The sequence below is a fragment of the Anastrepha obliqua genome, chromosome 5, assembly GCF_027943255.1.
Source record: "Anastrepha obliqua isolate idAnaObli1 chromosome 5, idAnaObli1_1.0, whole genome shotgun sequence".
Classification (NCBI taxonomy): domain Eukaryota; kingdom Metazoa; phylum Arthropoda; class Insecta; order Diptera; family Tephritidae; genus Anastrepha; species Anastrepha obliqua.
In genome coordinates, this window is record NC_072896.1 from 6,731,103 (window position 1) to 6,750,080 (window position 18,978).

Consider the following 18,978-nt stretch of genomic DNA (forward strand, 5'->3'; position numbering starts at 1 on the left):
CACAAAATTTTCGTATATTTTTGAAAAATTGGTTTAGTGGAAGGCTGGAGTAAATAAGAAGTAAACTGAAAATATTTTAAGAAAAAATTAATAAAATATAATTTTTTAAAATATTTTAAGAAAAAATTAATAAAATATAATTTTTTAGAACAAGTAAATTATGTTCCAATCCAAATGTTTTTCGAAAAAAATCTTGTTTTGTTGGAAATTTTTGAAAAATATTTTTTTTTGTCAAACAAAATTTTTAAGGTAAATTTTTTTTTTTGTTTTTTGTTAAAAAAATAAAAAAAAGAACATAACTTTTTAAAACAAAAAAAACCTTGTTTTGTTGAAAATTTTTGAAAAATATTTTTTTTTGTCAAACAAAATTTTTAGAGCAAATTGTTTTTTTGTTTTTTGTTAAAAAATAAAAAGAGAACATAACTTTTTAAAATAAAATATGCTTTTCAAATAACACTTTTTGGGAAACAAATTTGCTTTTTTGTTAAAAATTAAAAACAAAGATTAATTCTTAAAACAAATATACTTTTAAAACCCAATTTTATTGGAAAAATATTCTAATTTTTTGTTGAAAATTTTTGAAAAAATTTTTTTTTGTCAAACAAAACCTTTTGGAATACATTTTTTTTGTTAAAAACTAAAAAAACATTGATTTTTTGTTAAAAATTAAAAACAAATTATTTTTTAAAACCAAATATACTTTTCAAACCCAATTTTTTGGGAAAAAAATTTTAATTTTTTGTTGAACATTTTTGAGAAAATTTTTTTTTTGTCATACAAAACTTTTTGGAATACAATTTTTTTTGTTGTTATAAATTAAAAAACAAATTACTTTTTAAAACAATTTGATTTTCAATTAACAATTTTTGGGAAACGAATTTTATTTTTTGTTGAAAATTAAAAAAAAAAGATTATTTTTTAAAACAAAATATACTTTTTAAACCCAATTTTACTGAAAAAAAAATTTAAATTTTTTTTTTAATTTTTTTTGCCAAACAAAACTTTTTGGAATAAAATTTTTTTTGTCAAAAATTTAAAAAAAAAATTCATGTTTTAAAACAAAATATACTTTTCAAACAAAATGTTTTGGGAAACAATTTTCTTTTTTGTTGAAAATTGAAAAAAAAAAAATATCATTATATAAAACTAACAAAATATGTCTTTCATACAAAATTTTTTTTGTAAAAACTTTGTTGAAAATTTTTGGGAAACATTTTTTGTCATTTGTGGAAAAAATTCGCCCTCAGACTTTTTTCATATTTTTTTTTTTCATTAATAACTCAGACTGCGTTCAGTAATCACTGAAAGTTTCATGGTGGGACACCATTCACGTTTCGAGTTCTATTCAAATACGTGTTCAAAAACAAAATGAAATTTTTTTGTTCAAAATTCTTTTTTCATTTGTGGAAAACTCTCACCCTTAGATTTTTTTATTATTTTTTTGTTAATAGACTGTGTACAGTAATATAATAATTGAAAGTTTCCAAGTGGGGTTCCATTCACTTTTCAAGTTATATTCAAATGCGTTTATTTATTTATTTATTTTTTTTTTTTTTGAACATAAAAATTAAGTTTTTCCCAAAAAAAATTTTTCAAAACTATATTTCGTACTAAAAAATTAAAACTAAAAACTTTTAAACTTGTCAAAAAGAGCCGAAGATATTTGACTCTAACCAACTCCATACCAAAAGTCTCAGCAGTGAATAAATTTCTAAGTTATAAAAATAAAAAAAATTTCAATTTACTCCTTTTTAAACTCACTGAAACAAGGCAATACTCTCGTATATACTTATAACTACATTTACGTTTATTTTTCTTCCAAACTGATGCCAAAATAAATTACAAATGCCAGTAAATATGAATCGAAGTGGAATTCACAGGCTTCCCACAGAATTAAACAAGCAAAATGAAAGTGAAAAAAATAAATAAATAAAATATGAAAACACTTAAACAAATTCTGGTTGACCTTAAAGTGGGCGTGAGTTGCTCGACCGCCGCCAAATTGAAGTATTTCATACTTTTATGCTGAACAAAAACAAAAAAAATTATGAAAAAGAATAAGTGTACCTACTTCACGCTTAGGGCCCACGACACCACTTCTGTTTATGCTATTGCGATGATTAAAGAATTCACTGAAGTAAACATTTTTCAGACGAAAACGCTTGCGTGCCATTTTTCACATTCTCCATAAGAGCCATGAAAGTGAAAAATATAAAAATAAAAGTACAAAACTAAAACACAAATCTTTCGGAAAGTAATTACTTTCACTGCTGGGTGAGCTTAAATTGTACAACGACTATAAATGGTTGTAAATTACTGTAAACTTTTGCTTTTCGGATTATTTGCTTTTGTTTCGCAAGCCTTTCCCTCGAATTATTGCCTGCTCGTCTTACCTTAAGAAATGCCAAAAATGCAGAATATGAAGAAAAAAGAAGTGCTTAACAATAATTATGAATATTCTCACCAATAAAGCGGATCGAAGTGTGGCTTATCGAATTTCTTGAGCTTTAAATTCTTTTCTTTTCTTCTTTTCTAGCAGGTATTAATGTAGAATTTTACGGTTACACAATTTTTTATTTGTTAAAAATTGTGAAAAAGTGCGAAATAAAGATTTAAGCCAATTTGCGGGTATTCAGCATTTAAATTTTGATAGATGTTATGATGATGGTGGGGTTAAGGCTAATCAACTTTTTGATAGCTCAACTGAGTTGAGAATTTCACGCTCTAATTTTTGATTCATTGTCTCTCAAATGTGCTGTACTCAAATTTCGGTATTTACCAGGTGAATGAAAAGTAATTAAAGTCATTCTGTAGTTGACCCAATTTTCTTGTAATATTTTCTATTTGCTTCAGATTTCACGCTTCATTACTAGAAATAAATTTTTGGGTATACATTTTTGCATTAAGATATTTCCTTAAGAACTGAGTTATTGAAGTGAGATTATTTTAAATACTTTGGTAATCAATTTTATTTTGCTGCATGCCAACTGACTGAAGCACACAAACGGGAAGGTATTAATTACTAAACGGCAAGACTAAAGTCACGAGTAAACCCAGTATTGACCTCCTCTATGGCTAAACACCATATACTCTTCCATTTTTCTTAGTACTTTTTTAAGTAACAAATTAAAATAGCTCGCATTTTTTTCATAATTCTCACTCTCTAACAATTTCTTTATGTGTCAACAATATTAACGAAATTTTGCAATTATTTCCGACTATGCAAAACAAAGGAGATTGAAGTAATAAAGAGAATTAAAAGTACATATACATAAACACAAGGTGGCGCAAAATTAATCACCCTATCGGAAGATTTATAATTTGTGAAAATGTGAACAGCTGAGGTATAGAAACAGGGAATCAATGGGTAGCTGTAGTCCGCAAGAGCGTGCAATGACTGTGTCGATTTTTTCCAATAATCGGTAAGTGAACAGACTGGAACCACACGCGAGCTTGCAAGGCGTGGCCGACTCCAGGCTGTTCGTTTGGCTGCGAATATAGCTGAGACTGCCGATGTCGCTGAGAACGAAGAAACACAAACCAGACGACGATCCACGCAATTAAGCATCATCATACGAGCTCTACAGCGTATTTTAGTGGAAGGCTTACACATCTTACCGTACAAAGCGCAAGCAGTGCATCAGTCAATGCCTGCTGACCATCAAACGCTGGTGCATTACTGTCGAGCCATCTGCAATCTCAACAACGAAGAGAACGATTTTGTGTTCAAACTTGTCACGAGCGTCGAAGCGCAGTGATCAAAAAATCAATAAGCAAAATCTTAACTTCTGGGGCACTGAGAGACCAGTCATTGTGTGAGAGGGCGTTCACGGAGGAGTGATTGAGCCGTACTTTCTTTGCCTTTTTTTTTTTTTGAGGTGTTCGTCGGCAATGTGGTCATTGTTACTGGCGAACGCCACGGGATTACAGAGACTTGATAACCCGCTTCTTACTGACGTAATAGGATGAGTGGGGCTTGGTGAAGATATGATTCCAACAAGACGGTGCAACTATGTGAAGGACATTTTTCCTGATCGCATACTCTCCCATTTTGGCGATTTAACCATCCTAGACTTCCTTCTTTGGGGCTACTTTACGTGCCAACAAGCCTCAGGCAATCGCATTCGAGAGTTTTAGACAGAAATGCGAAGAGTTATCATCGGAAATCTTGCGGGAAGTCCTAGAAAATGCGATAAAACGGGCATAAATGAGTATCAAAACTGGCGGCAGCAACTTGACGGGTATCATCTTTTCCACTTAACAGAAAAATTTGTGAAAGTTCAAATATAAATTAACATCACTCAAAATACCTCTTCTTTATGGTATTAGGTAAAAAAAATGTATTCAAAACCAAAATTGCATGATTCATTTTGTGCCACCTTGTATACATGACATATGTATTCACCTCAAAAATATCGCTCGTTGCGCGCAACTGATGCATAAAAAGGTATGTAAAAATTGCCTCACAGTCAAATTATTTTATTAAAATTGTTATTATTACTCTGATTATTATTATTTTCACATATTCCTACAGTTTTTCATTTACTTACGAAAGCAAGGCAGAATAGAAGGCAAATTACTGAAGAAAAATATGTGCTCTTGAAAAGGTAGTAAAATTAAATGAAAATAATTTAAGAGCAGTAAATAATTTTATGCAAATGAGTTGTAGTGACAAAACAGCTGTTCAAACTATTCAAGCGGAAGAATTTTAATGCGAGAAAAAACGTGCGCTTCAAGCAAAATATTTTGTGAGCACACATATATTAAGAATGTACGTTTGGGTGTATACTTGCGTGTGAGTAGGAAGGGGAAACAAGTACTCATAACTGTGAAATTTGAAATGTGCATACATACATACTTATATGTAAATGTGTGCATATGTGAAGTCATTTGAATCATTTTTAAGTATTACTTGTTGCTGATTTTAGTAGGTAGATTTGTATGCAAAAATGTACAATTTATAAATCAATAAATGGTGCTAAGGGGTTAGTACTCATCAGCTACAGCAAATGTCATGCCACACGAGTGTAGGTAAGAATTCCGAAGACAGAGGGGAATTAGACAAGGCGAAGCGATATCAACGAAGCTAGCTTAGAGTCTATATAAATATACAACATTTTATAAATAACTTTCACAAAATTTTTTTTTTTTTTTTAATTTTTAACTTTTATTTTTAAACTAGCCGGTTTTGACAAAATTAAAATTGTTGCAGCAAAAACTTCTGTAGGTAGCGCTTGGAAGTACGGATATAATATATCGTTTTTTTATAAATAATTCTTATATAAATAGTGTTTTTTTAATAATGTTTGGGCAATATTTTGTGAAAATTTTAAATTTTTTTAAATGCAAAATCGATGCATCAAAAACTTCTTTATTATTGTATTCTGCTTGGAAATACTAAAAAAAATATTTTTTTTTAATTTTTGGAAATTTTTTTGTAAAAATTTAAAACTTTTTTTTAAATACAAAATCGATGTATCAAAACCTTCTACACTATAATTGAGGTCTGCTTTCAAATAATAAAGTAGATAGTTTTTTTAATAATTTTTGGAAAATTTGTTGTGAAAATTTTAAAATTTTTTAATGCGTCAGTTTAAACAAAATCGATATATCAAAAACTTTTTCTGGTATTTATACAGGGTGGGTCAAATAAGTCCCCTATTGTTAAACACAAATAACTTTTGCAATAATCATTTATTTTGGTTAATTGTTTTTATACATTGAATATATTTTATGGAAATTGTGTATGAAATATTACATCAGACAAATGTCCACAAGTTTTCTCGATACAAAGATTGGCGCGTTTTCTATTACACCACATAATGTTTCTGGTTGAAGGCTCAGTATTTCGTCTCGAATATTTTGTTTCAACTATCTAATAGTCTCTGGTTTATTAAGATACACTTTGTCTTTTAAATATCCCCATAAAAAGAAGTCGGCCGGAGTCAAATCTGGCGAACGAGGTGGCCAAGGGAAATCTGAATTTTTGGAAATCAGACGTTCGCCAAAAATTTCATGCAGCAGGTCCATTGTTTGCCTAGCAGTATGCGCAGTTGCTCCATCTTGTTGAAACCACAAATTGGGATACTAATTATTAACTATTAAAAATTAGGATACAAAAAGTTTTCAATCAATGTTCTGTAAGAAGCTCCTGAAATCGATGCCAGCGTTTCATCCTCATTTTCAGAAGAAATATGTACCGAAAACTCTAGTGGCCATAACACCGCACCAAACGGTACATTTAGATGGGTGCAACTGTTGTTGGTGTGTTGCCCTTGAATTTTCAGAGCCCCTATCTACAGTTTTTTTCTAATCATGAAGGCCGTGGGAGCTGATCTGGAATTAAAATATTGCCGATATTTACGCTGCGTTAAAACAATTGATAGTTGACAAGAATAGAAAAACTCGATCATTTTAACGCGTTGTGTTGTACTGTAGGGTTCCATAATAAATTTCCAACAATTCAATTATAACCTACAAAAAGAGAAAAATAAATATGTCAAAAAATAAAAAAGTTATTTGTGCTTCACATTAGTAAGTCTTATTTGGCCCACCCTGTACTTTTATTTATACTGTCAGCGTTAAAATGAAGTGTACGCATAAGACAAGATCCGACCATTTACTTTTAATTTTTTTCTTTTTTTTTATATTTTTTTATAGAAGTAAAGTTTATTTATTTATTTATTCTATACTTTATAAATAAATTTATAATAGTTACAATATATACTTTATAAATAAATTTATAAAGTATATGTTGAGGCTGGGCAACTAAGGCCATATTGCCCCAAGGAAAACTGATTTACACTTCATGAAGTAAGTTATGTACACTAAGAGCGTCTTTAAGGATTTTCATAGCACTTTCCTGGCTACAGTCTAGGGCTTTTGTTAGATTGATGTTTTGGTCTCCTGATACTGGACACTGTTTGAGTATATGTTCAACGCTGAGGATGGTTGAGCACCATGCGCATTCTAATGGCCTTGACTGTTGAAAGTAACATTACTTGATGATGAGAACTTTGTTACGCCAACTCTCATGCGAGCCATGATTATGCAATCTTTTCTGGATAAGTTTGGATTGTATTTGGGTCGGTCGATGCCGGTGTTGTGTTTGTTCAAAAAGGATTCTGATAGAGACCATTTTTGATTTTCATTCTCTTGGACGTATTTTTTGTAATAATTTGTGATAATCGTTCTTAAACATGGAACTTCTGATATTAACGGCAACTTCCTGGCATTTTTGGCGGCATCATCGGCTAGCTCGTTTCCCTTTATCCCTGAGTGACCTGGTATCCATAACACTGTAATGTTTGTTTGATACATAAGCAACATTTGCACCAAATTTTAAAAAATTTACAAATGTTTAACACAATTTCCATCTTAGTTAGAATTTTTTAAGTTATTCTGGGTATGCAGTTTTAAAGCCCATTCATTTTTTTCCGATAATCTGGATCTATTCAACTTGAGGCCCATTCAACAAAGTGCAAATTTCAAGTGCCGTAAAATTCGCGTTCATTTTTTTTTAATTTTTTTCGCTGAGATGTCGTGCATTTTCTCCATAAAAGGAGTTAATGAAATTCCTAAAATTTAAATTTATTTTATTTCCTTAATTTTTTTTTGAAATATGTCTTCTTTCCGCCACTAAAATCAGACCTTATAACCAAAAAAAAAATGTTACCCAGCAAATACTACCAGAATTTTGCTCACTTTATTGGTCGTATTTCCAAATAGTGCGCTACTGCACTTAAAATACAATTATGCTTAGGAATGCAATTATCTCACTATACCTTTTATCTGCTTTCTAAGTCTTTTACTTATTCAAAAACAAATAATTTTGCAAGTCAAGCTGCGTTTTAAGAAAATTAAAATAAGTTGAGTTAGTTAACACGAGAAATTCCATTGACGAACAAGTAACCAGTTACGAAACAAAATTGAAAACTGATAATATTTCAGCGAAAAAAGTTAGCACCAAGTCACCTGTAAGTCATTAAAATATTTTCGACTTGTTATATTTCAAGGAATTATTACATTGCAAGAATTTTTCAAACATGTTTTATGATGGTTCTTATATAAAGTATATCAGAATTAATTTTTTCGCGCAATTGAAGGTAGTCGCAGTTTAACGTGCCAGGAATAACATAAAAATGTTGAATCAGAGCACCTAAGACAACAAAAACCATTCATTATAATTTTTAATTTACTATATGAACACCAAAACTCATTCACAGATGGGCAGATTTATTTATTTATATGCATTTATGCGATTTTCACTTACACTTGACTTTATCATTCATTCATTCATTCTTTCCGTACCACTGCAATCAGAAGTGATATTACAAATAAGAATACTCTTATATATATACATATATACATACACGCGTATTCCCAACTAACATTATTTGAACACTCGCTCTTATTTCTTCTTATATGTGTTAAATATTTGTGTATATATAAATTTAATTATTTTTCGTTGTCCTCACGTTTTACACTATTTTTGTTTGGGTATCGCGTTAACACGCCGCGCATTTTTCAAAGATGCAGCAATTTTTGTAATCAAAACACGTTCCTTTGGTGAGAATTATTTGCAGTGATTTGTTTTTCATTTTTTTCAAGTTGGACGAACTTATTTAATATTATGAAATCCATGACATTGACTGTTTTCAATAAATTTGATATGAACATTACAGTAGAAATCAAAATTTGAAGACGCTACTGTGGAAATATTAGTATTGACTGTCAACTGCTCGTATCAGATCACTCACTGGTAATTCTTAATGAGTAAACTCACACATTTTTTATGCCTTCAAATACGAGATCGCCATGAAAAGGAGCCGCTATGTAAGCCATTCAAGCGCTATAATCATGATATAAGACCATGAAGGAATTGCAAAGGTTGCTTGTAATTCCATCCATTTGAGTAGATAATTTTTAGTGAGACTGCGATCACAACCACCTGAACTTCTTAATGCCTATCGAGTCCGTGGAAGTGCAAGTGCTAGAACCATGCTAGAACCAACAAAACAGGTGCTTAACGAAAATTTCAGAGACTGATGCCATAATGTCTTGCCTCCCAAGTGAGTCAATAGTTCATCCATCTTACGACTGAGGCATCGATTACCGAAGAAAGGTATGAAAGTACTGTTGGCGGTCGAAATTAAATTTGTTATAGCCCAGTGCTAGTTGTAGTCTAACCAAATATAAAGAGTGGCCAATTAAGAGGTAACGGTTTTTAAATTTAAATAAAAAAAAGAAAATTCCAAATTGATTGGGCAATTTTTATTATTTTTGTGTAGACCATTTATTTTGTTTTTTTTTTAGAGATAATCCATTTCAAATATTGGCCGCAACTGCACCGTAGTCACGCGTGATCTGTCAAAAAAACTTTATTGGAAAAGTACCTGCAATCTGATCAAAAATTCTTACAAATGCCTCGTTTCCATATACTCCCATATATCCATGCACTCAAGGCAGAACAATTTTATACGGTTCATCGAGATGATTAAGTCATAACTGAAACTGCGATTGCTTTTATATAGAGCATCTTATCTATCACTACACACTCTTACCCACTGTCTTATTGCCAATACTTAGTCTATGAAAGACTATGTAATCTTCAGATTAAGTAAAAAATTCGTACTCAACTTGCTTGAAACTGCATTACATTAGGTCCCTATAGCTGTTTCTTGATTGGCCCGAGAACCGCTTACGCAATTTTGGGCGAGTTTTACAAAGTTCACAAGTCATTTATTTCTCGTGCTAAACGGCGCCAGTTGGACACGCCAAGTGCAGCCACGTCCTTCTCCACCTGATCTTTCCAACGCAGAGGAGGACTTTCTCTTCTCCTATCATTGAGACGATATGACGCAGCCAACAAGCCGCTGGACCTTAATCGCTGCGCTATGCCTATGTCGTTGTAAAGCTCACGCAGCTCATTCTTCCATCGCCTACGATACTCAGCGTCGCCAATCGCAGAATCTTTGTCTGAAACACTAGAAGACATTAAAACATTCACAAACATTTTTTACTGGCCTTGGATTGGAGGCTTTGAGGCGAGCCATATTTCAACCGAGTTTCGGAAATGGAGGTAAAGAGAAAATGCACACTTTTTGGCTTATTCTAAGTTGTGCCCCGCTTCGCACAAATCCACTAAGTAAGCTATTTTTGTGTCAACTTCAACAACAACAACTTCTTTAAAAAGTCTGTAATGAAGAAAGAAACATACCGTAAAATTCATATTTGCCCCAAATGCTACAGAATCCACATTTAATACTGTAACGTGTTAAAAAATACCGTTAATACGCATACTTACGAACATTTGTTTTCAATTCCATTGTAATTTAAAGCAAAATAAATAGGCTTAATTGCGTATTCATAGTCAATCTAGAGCGAGCAGTTTTGTTGTTGTGGTTTTTCAGTATTTTTTATTTCGTTCATTTTTATCATTCATTTTTGTTTTGAGTAAAAAATAAACTTTAAGGTCAGACAGAGCGAAACAAAAGCATTTTTACAGCACTACTTTTGCTACCTCTATTTACGCGCTGACTACCGTTTTTTTTTTTTGTTTTTTTGATAAGTGGATGCCTTTGGGGACAACAAAGAAATGTAATATTAAGTAAAAAATAAACTTAAAACAATACAATAAAACTCAATACAATTATTTAGGAATGTAGAATGAGTAGAATATATCGGCGAGGAGGCAGAATAAAGCCAAGGTATAAATTCTCAGTATTTTTAATGGATGTACAATATTATATATAGAATATATATGTACATACATATATACGTACTAAGACTTCCAATAGTGACTTAAAATCACTTTTGCGTAGCCAAATCGAAGAAGCTCCAAAAGATGATGTATATTTCTAGAGTTTATTTAATATTGCAAGCTCTCCACAAGATGGGTTTAGAGATTCACAAGCACTTTAAATGGAAAAGAATCGACTGATGTGGCTCATTTTGAGCGGAAGTCTAAAACTAATTTCCATAATTTTTCTTTATTCGACCAACAAAATTAACACTAGCAAACATCCTCAAAATTGGAAAAACGCTGTCATCGGAATTCTTATCAAAAAATGGCCTCAAACAAGGTGATGGTCTTTTATAGCTGCTATTCACTTTCGCCCTTGAAAAAGTAATAAGGTAAGCTGGTATAACCATAGACGGAACTATATTCTTCAAATCGGTACAAATCCTAGCATACACAGATGGTTTGGACTTTATAGCGACATCCCTTGATGACCTTAAAGAAGCCTTTATAAAAATTGATAGAGCGGCAAGGAGAATGAGATTATCACTTAATACAGACAAGACGAAGGCAATAGCGACATCAACACAAGAACAAGCAGTACACAGCATCGGCCAAAGTCTTCAAATATTGTAGGTCAATACATTTTCAAAACGAATCAGACATTCAAATATCCCGGTGTCAAAGACTGAAATTGATCAAAGAATACTTGCCGCAAACAGATGCTACTTTGCATTACAAAGTCACTTAAGACGTCGCATTCTTGGAAAAGCAACGAGTAACGTACCGTACCCGTATTAGAGAAATTTGGGAACTAAACAAGGCCACTGAGGAAAAACTTAACATTTTTGAGCATAAAGTCCTAAGAAAAATATTTGGTGCTGTTTGCGAAAACGAAAATTCGAGAATACGATTCACTCACAAGATTCAAAGGCTAAACACAAGGATATTGTCACGACAATACAGCTTAACCGTCCACGATGGATGGGCTGGTGACATTCATTATAAGGGCGGACGAAGCATACCCGCCGAAGAAAATCCTGCTGGGTACGTGCAGAAGAAATAGAGGCAAAGAAACGCCAAAACTCAGTTGGTTGGATGCCGTAGATCGGCTCGCTGATTTACTTGGTAAACGTTGATGGAAAACTCAAGCGAGGGATAAATTGAACGGGAGACAAATGTTACAGCAAGCCAAGACCCGGACCGAGTCGTTGAGCTAAGAATGATGATAATACGTTACGAAAATAGGGACATTTTGTTCAGCAGGCCAGAGCTCGTACCCAACTGTAGCGCCAAACGATGATGATGAAGATGACCATGCATTTTACACCGACACAAACGGTGGCTGATTTGCGTTCGTAGTTCCGCAACAAGCTACTGATGAACTTCACCAAATTTATGATATTTAGAGCCGCTATATTCGCAGGCGTAGCGAAAAAATGAGAGGCTAGATGCCCCTCGGCAGGAAATGAAAAAGCTCCTCATAAAAAATATTTGCCGTTCGGAGTCGGCTTGAAAGTGTAGGTCCCTCCATTTGTGGAACAACATCAAGACGCACACCACTAATAGGAGGCGGAGCTGGGCCAAACACCCCAAAAAGGGTGTACGCGCCAATTATATACACATATAGATGTCTAAATATTTGCCAGACGAGAGCAGGGCAGCTGAGTAGAAGGTGTTGAGATGACTTCACCTCGTCCCCCAGACAGCTTCTGCAGAACGGACTTGAGGCAATCCCAAGTCTCACGGCATGAACACCTAACGGACAATGTCCGGTAAGGATATCCACTAAATTCGAGAGCTGGGGCTTTGTTAGCCTTAGGAGTTCCCTCGAGCGTCCCCGATCTACCCGTGGCCAGAATGATTTCGCGACCTTGCACGTTTGCGCACTAGCCCAGCGCTCGCTGAGCTGACTCGAAGCCAATATTTCCAGGAGCAGACCACAGGTTCTTCAGGGAACCCCAATTCTGTCATTTCGCGACGAAACCGTCTCCAAAGTTCCCTGTCTAGCCAGCTCATCAGCCCAGCATTTTCCACAAGAGAGATTATTAACGATTTTGTATGGCCGAAATTGAATGGTATTGGTCTGGAGAACGTTTATTTTCAACAAGACGGCGCTACCTGCCACAAAAGCAACGAAACCATTGATATTTTACGGGAAAAGTTTCCGGACCGTGTTATCTCTCGAAGAGGTGATCACAATTGACCACCAAGATCTTGTGATTTAACACCTTGTGACTTTTTTCTTTGGGGTCACGTGAAAGAGAAGGTCTACACTAACAGCCCAGGGTCGATTCAAGACCTCAAAGATGGAATTCGTGAGACTATCGAGGACATAGGGCAGCCACTTTGCAATTCGGTTATTGAAAATTTCATGAAAAGGATATTGTCCTGTAAGCGTGGTCGTGTGGTCATTTGCTTGATGTTATTTTTCACTATTAAAGGCATACCTTCCTCTTTATAATGAAATAAACTTCCAATCATTTTTATTAAAAAATAACATTTTTCTTTGAATATCAAAATAACACCTCCTATTGGAAAACCCTATATAATTGGCGCATACACTCTTTTTAGGTATTTGACCGAGCTTCTACTCCTATTTGTGGCGTGCGTCCTGATGTTGTTCCACAAATGAAGAGACCTACACTTTTAATCCGACCTCAAACGGCAGATATTTTTTAAGAGGAGCTTTTTCATGACAGAAATACACTCGGCGGTTCGATGTTGCCTGCCAAGGTACGACCGCTATTAGAAAACCCATTTTCTTCATTTTGGTGTTTAACGGAGATTCGAACTTACGTTCTCCGAACTCCGAGTGGTAGTTACGCACCAACCCATTCGGCTATGGCGGCCGCGGATGAAGTTACGGAAATTAATTCTGGACTAACTGGGCCTTTAGCCGCAACTGGTCTCATTTAGTCGCAATACAGCAACAGTTCTGAAATTTTTTTCAGAATTATAATTTTTTTTCTCTTCATCATCTTCTTCCTCTCCAGCTATCGATGAACCCCATCTTCAGTAGATGGTTAAACTCTTATTTGCTCTTCTTCCATTTAGTATATTTCGAATTTTTATTTTTTATACATCTTTTTTTATTCCTGCCCTGCAAAGTTTTTTACTCGCTCCTTGTCTTATCCAATTTATTTATATTTATTTAGCATTTTGCAATTAATTTAATTTCTCTTTACTGTCCTTTTGCACGCCAATTCAGTTGCCATTGTGGCATTTAGATTGTCCTTTTGTTTTTAATGCCTTTTTATTTGTTTTCCGTTTCTTCGCTTTTCGAGTTAATTGGTTTTCGTTCGAAATGTCGCTTGAAATGCATTGCTGCGTGGGGTTGAACAAGCTAAATGAAAACCGGCTGGCGAATTGCTTCCGCAATGGTGAATTGCATGCTATTGTACATACATGCATACATACACACTTGTCCACATGAGAATATGTGTGAGTATGCAAGCATATTTTTTTTTTTGTTTGTTTTCTTTTGTCATACTACTGCCACATTTAAAATACCAAAAATGGCATTGTACAGGTAATTTATATAAGAAAATGCATTTAAATGTAATTTATGAAAATTACGCACACATACGAACACACATGCGAGTACTACTTAAGTATACAGAAACTTAAGTTGTAGACATTGCGCACAGTTGTTGGGGTGATTTTTTTGTGTGTTTTCAATGGAACCTAGGCATGCGAATGAATGCCATGCAATATGAGACGCGAGTAACGCTTACCGTTAATTAAAATTTTCAACCATAAAAAACAATCTCACCGCAAATAAGTCCACTACTACTCATTAAAACCACTTCAACAACCCACTACTCAAAGAATTTCCACGGCAGGCACCGCATTCCTTACCTTCTCTTCACGTGAATGCGGTCACCAGTATTGCCACCAATCCGTCAGCTATTATCTTTTATTTTTTTGTTTTTTTTTTTTTTGTGTCTGAAAAAACAAAAATATTTCACACTTTTCTATACCATTTCTAAGTGCTCACTTTTTAAATGCAAATGCAACAAAGTCGGAAGCATATAACTGTCTAACTGTCTGCCGTTCACCGCGCCAAACTAGCACATTTCCACTAAGTAATAATTATGCATTTGCAGAGGGAATTCAGGTCGTCCGCGTTTTCCGCGAATTGAGCTGCCAAACACTCCAATAACCAGGCAGTTGGTCGGTAGCATACATTGGCTGGGGTGTCGTCTCGCATTTCAACACAGTGCAGCAAATGCAAACGAAGGTGCCATATATAGTTGACACTTCCCTAACGCTTCCGCTGCGCATAAGTGCATACATATACGCGTATAAGTAAGTAAATTGAATATGAAGAAGAAATGTCTTGGAAAAAAACTTGCCTGCCATGCACCATCAGTGACTTCACTCAACTGCAATTGCAATTGACACGCAGAGGAAGCAAAACGCGAATGAAAAAATGGTTACACAACCCATTAGAACGCCAGTCAACACCAACGGCTAACCGGTAGTGTCCGACGGGCACTGCGCATGCGTGTGGCTGGCTGTTAGCTGCTGGATCTCACTATGGCTGCAGCCGTATTTGACAGCACCACTTCCACTGCATGCTTTGCACTTTGTGCTTTGTATTTTCCATATGATAATTGGTGATTTTCGTATTGCCTCGTTAACCAGTTAGACACTCTGAGCACCCCCACTCCGCCGAACGCTTCCCACACCTTAACTTACATGCACTTGGATATGGAGATACTTTAAGTACATATTTGACTCATAGTTAGGGCTGTGCTATGCGCGTAAACTGCATTCACTCAATGGCTTTGCCCGCTGTAAGTGTCTACCTCATCCATTTCAGTATTTCCCAGTCAAAGAACTTTGCATTTGCATTTCTGTGGCTTTTTGCTACGCACCACATTTGTGGCTTATTATATTAACACTTTTTATATACCTTTAAGAATATTTTTATTGTGTTTACTGATAAATAAAAATATATTTCTTTCCAAAAATCCATTACATTCTTGTCAGTATCCAGCATTTTTGCGCAACTTCTTCGAAGTGCTATAAAATTTTTACTATCCTTTTCTGTACTAATAAAAAAAATTACACTTTCCCTTTCAATATTTAATATTCTTACTTTCTAGTGTTTATATGAGCGCATTTTACAGCCGTTGAAAGTTCGCGTTCGCATTTTCTAAGCACACAAATAAAGATACAAACTTGATAAAATTAAATAGTTTTTACGTTTATGGCTGAACTCCTAAAACGCATTTATTAGTAAAAATGCATAATAAAAATATTTTTCTTTTTCTTTGCAGGTTAGTTGAACTACATGAAATTTAATGCTAGGTGCATGGCTTTGCAGGTAAATGAACAAAAAATTAAAAAATTTACTCAATTATTTTTTAAGTCAAAATGTACAGGAACCAAATTGACACTTAACTCATTGAAGAAGAAAATCCTAAAAATGGGAGTGGTATACCCTGAATTCCTAAGCGGTCGGCGTAGCCGAACGAGTTGATGCATGTCTAGACACTCGGATAGTGCCCGAGTAAAATAAAAAAAAGATTAATTTTCTAATAGCGGTCGCCCCTCGGGAGGCATTGGCAAACCTCCGAGTGTATTTTGTCATGAAAAGCTCCTCATAAAAAGCCATCTGCCGCTCGGAGGCAGTATGAAATTGCATGTCCCTCCATTTGTGAAACAAAGAATCAAGACCTAATTAACATAGGGAGGGAACCGAAATCCGGCATCAATGGATAAGGGGCGTGGGGACAAAAATTTCCAAATCGCTTTTCTCCGGAGCCACAAAAGCTAAGATAATGAAATTTGATGAAGTTACACAAATTGCCAATACCTGTCTTATGGTGAAAAGTGATAGGTATTAGAAAAGCGGGCGTGGCACTTTCCATACAAACTGAAACCTTCATATAGTCACATTATATAGTTCAATTAAAATAATAAATTAGAAAAAATCTACTTCTTACAGTGAGAAATGCGAGCAGGGCCGATACTACTCCCTATTTATTAATTAGTATACCCTAAAGTCCTTAATTATCAAAACCGCGTTTAAAATGCCTGGGAGCCCATTGTTTGAGAGTCTGGAGGACGTCTCAAAAGCGGATCTCCCAGCGCTGCTTAGATTCGCCAAAAGCGCTGACATCCTACATGATGTCTACTTTAGGTATTTATAGAGGTTGATCTCCATTTAGTATCGCTAGGGACCAAAAGGTCTATGCGTGGTTTGTTGCAAACCAGGCTAATCTAACCTAACCTAAAGTCCTTAATACTACATTTATGCTCAATTTTTTATACAGAAAGCAGTGTAGCAGGTTAAATAAGTCCTTAGAAACAATTTCTGGAAGAACGCTCACTGAGCGAAGAAATATTTAATAAATCCAAAAGATATGCAGGGGATGCTTTCCATTTCAATTCAACCGGGCTATTCGGGTCATGTTCTTCGATTTCGATGTAACTCAAATATGTTGCTCTCTGGTCAAAATAATGAGACACGAATTTTTTTGTTCGCCCGAAAAAATTTTTTTTTCAAGAGTTATCGGCAATTTTGTTTTTCGGCTCAAACTCGATTTTTTTTAATTATATAAGAAAAATTTTTTTTTAAATGCCCATAACTTAGTCAAAAATGAACCGATTTTAATAATTCTGGATTCAAAATAATCATAATTACTTACACGAGCGACTTCATGTAGAAACAATTGCAAAAAAGTAGTTGAAAATTTTTTATTTAGCAAAAAAGAAAAAAAATTCAAATTTTTTCGAAATTCAATATTTCAAAAAGTGTATTTTTTTTTTGCTTATAACTTTTTCCAAATCAAAAGGACATCTCAAATTTTAATTGAGCTGAATGCCTAGTAGCTAAAATGAGTTGTTTTTGAGTAATGAACTTTTGAGTAAAAACCCTGTTTCGCACTTTTTGTTTTTTGCAAAATAAAACATTTTCAACTAATTTTTTGCAACTGTTTCTACATGAAATCGCTTGCGTAAGTAATGACGATCATTTTGAACCCAAAATTATTAAAATCGGTTCATTTTTGACTAAGTTATGAGCATTTAAAAAAAAAAATTCTTATATTATTAAAAAAAAATCGATTTTGAGCCGAAAAACAAAATTGCCGATAACTCTTGAAAAAAAATTTTTTCGGGCGAACAAAAAAATACGTGTCTCATTATTTTGACCAGAGAGCAACATATTTGAGTTACATCGAAATCGAAGAACATGTCCCGAATAGCCCGGTTGAATTGAAATGGAAAGCATCAGGGAGAAAAACGATACCAGGGCGAATGAAGTTCGCGCATGTGGGCTGATTTTTGTTGGACGCTTGGAAGAGACAAAATTCAACGCAAATACTCCAGAAAATTATACTGTTACTTAAAAAAAAACATTTTCAAGTTGACTTTCAAGTGAAGTTTCAGATTTTTTACAAAATATAAAGCTCCAATTAACAACAAAATATGGGTGCCAAATTTTTTGCCTTAGGGAACCAAATCAAGTAAACAAGAAAAAAATGCATGAACAAATTAAAAGTTCATTGATTGTTCTTGTTGTAGCAGCATAAACATTTCCCATACATTTACAAGGAATGCTGCTGGATTGACAGTCCTTAGCCGGATATAAAACCGAATAGTTCCGGTAGCGTAGAACCACTGTACAGATGCATAAGCAAAAATACTCTCAGCTGGTTGTCAAAAAATGTCTATAGCTGAGGTCACCTGATTCCAAACCGCCATTTTGCGTAACATAGTTGCATAAAAAGTGATTAAATTTCATAGAATATCGTTCCGAAAAGTTTAAAAAATTACGCAGAAATTCAGATATTTCTGAATAAAAAGCTCAACTATAACTAAAAAAATATAAAAAATATTTGTTATTGTAAATTTTCAAAGTCAAAGAAATTATTTTGTATTTTTTTATTTTTTAATGACGATATTTTATTGCCTACCGCCACTACGCTCAAGCAAAAGGACCAAGCGCTCACACCATCACACACTTGACTGCCTGTCAAACTCACAGCAAGGGTGCCTGTCAAAAAATAGGATAAAGAAGAGTGTTTCCACTTGTATTTTTGTACAATACGTGGAACCAGCTGCCATGGGAACAAGTTTATTTTTGTCAATCAGTGTACTGTATTGTGATCGTTAAACTTTATTTTTAGAAAAGTAGTACCACAAAATATTTGCTGGAATGAATACCCCTATTGCTTTTTCGTACATCGAGAGCAGATGAAAGTCGAACTCTTACACTTTTC